The 3,298-nt window shown below is 42.7% G+C and overlaps 1 pseudogene; it reads right to left on the bottom strand.

Moving 5' to 3' along the window:
• Positions 1 to 214: 214 nt before the first annotated feature.
• On the bottom strand, positions 215 to 1,715 carry LOC139419069 (piggyBac transposable element-derived protein 4-like; annotated as a pseudogene).
• Between the last annotated feature and the right edge of the window lie 1,583 nt (positions 1,716 to 3,298).

The following is a 3,298-nucleotide window of genomic DNA, read 5'->3' as shown; positions in this document are numbered from 1 at the left end:
ACATAAATCAATCAACTCTAATTAGCACATGAGGGACAGTATGCAAATGTATGTGCATGGACTTTGAAGATGTATTTCTCACATGTGCAGCACATATTATTTGTTTTACAGTCCTTTGGGTGGCAGAATTGGCATCTCCTCTTGCCTGCCCCAGCTGCAGCCTCAAGTGGATCAGGACAAGAATCAGAACAAGATTCAGCCCCCTGAACAGCTTTCACAAGCGCTGCAGAGGCTGCTGTCTTTTTTGAATGTGTAGGGTTACAAGTGCCTTTCCGAGCTGCTCCAGGAACACCCTCCTCTTGTTCCGCTTATCAGGCATCCAGGTAGGGTTGATCTTGTTCCATATCATGAAGGCATTGTATGAGGACACATCAATGATGTTATGGAAGATGACCAGGGGCCAGCGGGCAGTCATCCTCCTGCAGCTGTAAGTTCCAATCACTTTGTCCAGGTCGTCTATGGCTCCTTTGTTGTGGTTGTAGTCCAAGATGATGGCTGGCTTCCTGTCCTCCCGATCACTGATCTCAGCTGTCTTGTGCAGTGTGCTCAGAAGGACCACATTCTTGTTGCTGTTTGGGAGGTAAGAAACTAGAGTGGTGGTGAAGACAAACTTTGATGAGAAGGCCTCTCTCACCCTTGTTGCGAGGAGTGCAGAGGGGAGCTTAGGCTTGTTCTTTCTAACTGTACCAATCATGGTGATCTTCCTCTTCAGGAGCTGCTGGCTGAGTTCATAAGAGGTGAAGAAATTGTCACACGTGACATTGTGCCCTCTCAGTCCATCTGTCACATCAACCGCAACCCTCATCTCCTGGTTCTTCTCCGGGCCTCCACTGGTCGGCATCCCTGTGAAGACTTGCATCTTCCAAGCGTAGCTGGATTGTGCGTCACAGGCCACCCATATCTTGAGCAATGATATTACAGCAAAACATAATAAAGTTAACAGTGAAAATCACTTACATTACAGAGATGAAAATAAAATGTACCTCTGAAGGGAACCAATTGCTCATCCACTGTTTCTTCAGGCCCAGGATTGTGGAGGTACAGTATGGCAAACGCTCCACCCACTTCTCCCAGACCTCTCTTATGGCCTCCAGTTTGTCTCTCACACGTCTTGCAGGTCTTGACTCATGGTTATCAAATCGTAGCATTCTTGAGAAAGTGTGAAAGACTTTCAGTGGCATCGTGGCACGGAAAACCGCCCTTCCACTCTCTGCATCCCAGAGACTACATGTAGCCTCGCCTTGGGACCTATACACACCTGCTAAGATTAGCAGCCCTATGTAGACACGCAGGTCAATCTCATCCATCGTTTTCCAGTTGTCTCCATATTTACGGAAACCCTCCAAATTTCTCATCTCCAGGATGATTTTTCCGATGGCTGGTGTAATGAACATGTAGAATATTGAGGCGATGTCCTGGGCATGGGCAACTGCATGTATTGTGGGCCCTGGGGTCATTGTTATGACATTTTGTGTTGCCATCCTGCCCTGGTTGTCATATGGTGACAAGGACCATGTTATTTTGCTGTTATTTGACAAAAATGTCTCAATAACAGCTTGGGGGATTTCTTCTTCATCTGAAGATGATGCATTGTGCTCTGGGTTATATTCTTCTTCAGATACCTCCTCCTCTTCTAAATCATTGTTCTCTTGTTCCTCCTGGACATCTGAAAAAATCAGATCTACGACCTGTTCTGCACTGAAACATGCACTCATGGCTTCAGCAGAGAGAGAACTGGGAGGACTGTCATCTGCAGCACCTTTATAGCCTCTGACTGCATTCCCCATTAGTAAACAACGCTTTCAAATTTTATTCATTTTGTCAGAAATTTGTTTATTTTGTCTGAAATGGTTTCTCATTTTGTCTGTGAACTTGGGTCATGTGTGGGGTCGTGGAGGGGAGATGCTGCACAAGCACAAGAAAGTTTTGTCTGAGTTCAATCAGTAGCACACATAATCTCAATTTCTCATTTTGTGTGTGTGTGTGTGTGTGTGTGTGTGTGTCTTTGTGGTTTTTGTGGTGTGTAAATTATTGTATAACTGCCAGGTCAGAAATGACCCTAAGACAATCTTTGTACCCTGGTGGTGTACAGCTTTCATGTAAATTTGAACAAAGGCAATGTTTCACTTTTTCTAATGTTGGGGTCACTCTAGGAAAAGTCATCAAATTTTCTCTGCTGTTAAACATAGTGGCGGGTCATTTCTGACCCTTAAGACAACACAAGGGTCAAGACATGACTCTGCTATGCCATTGTGCTGTATAATTTCTGAATTTTGTGGCCTATATATGATTCACTTTACAAATATGCATAGTCACTTTACAAATTACCTCGACTAACCTGTACCCTAGCACATTGACTAGGTACCGGTGCCCCCTGTATATAGCCTTGTTATTGTTATGTAATTGTCTTGTGTTACTTTTGGATTTGATCTTTTTACTTTAGATTATTTAGTAAATATCTTCTTAACTCTATTTCTTGAACTGCATTGTTGGTTAAGGGCTTGTAAGTTAGCATTTCACTGTAAAGTCTACACTTGTTGTATTCAACGCATGTGACAAATGAAATTGATTTGATAATAAATTCTAGACATTTGTTTATACTGGACTAAGCATACTGTCATGACGTTGGCCTGAGGGGGAGGTTTATGACCAACCATCAATACCTTTCCCCTTTATCCTCTCTCTACTCCACCAATGTGACTATTGAAAATCCCTTTGTTAACATTGAGAGAGTCTGGTGATATCAAAAGATGGGAAACGGAACCATATTTCGGTAATCCAACCAGTTGAAAATATGCTTTGGGACTTAATGAATATGATGTCAGTTCAGTTGGCGACTGAGACATGATTACTGATGATAGAACGACATAAACTGTATCTTGGAAAATCTACACATTCTAGTTATCAGATTCACATGGAATTGTTGTGCAATTTAAATGTTTAAATATTGAACTATTTGTGAAAAGATGAAATGTCATTTTTAGCTCCTAAATGAGAGAATTGGTTTTCATGAGTCAACTATGCTCAACTCAGTGGCCCCGCCCATGTGTACAAACACTGGTTGTAAAACTATGAAACACGGCCCTCGCTCCCAATCCTCAGCCCCTTAACGAAAATGTAACTTTCTGTTCCAAGGATGTGAGGACTTACCAACCCCACATTGAAAGGACAAAGACCACCTACAGAACTAAGCCAACATCAGCAAGAACCTAACGCAATTGGCATCGAATTTCAATGTGAAGGTGACGACCTTCACGCCAGAAGGATGAATTTCAACTATACCAACCAGAATATAGCA

Source organism: Oncorhynchus clarkii, chromosome 2 (assembly GCF_045791955.1).
Source record: "Oncorhynchus clarkii lewisi isolate Uvic-CL-2024 chromosome 2, UVic_Ocla_1.0, whole genome shotgun sequence".
Taxonomy (NCBI): Eukaryota; Metazoa; Chordata; class Actinopteri; order Salmoniformes; family Salmonidae; genus Oncorhynchus; species Oncorhynchus clarkii.
The sequence above is the reverse complement of the archived record's forward strand: the minus strand, read 5'-3'. Positions and strand labels throughout refer to the sequence as shown.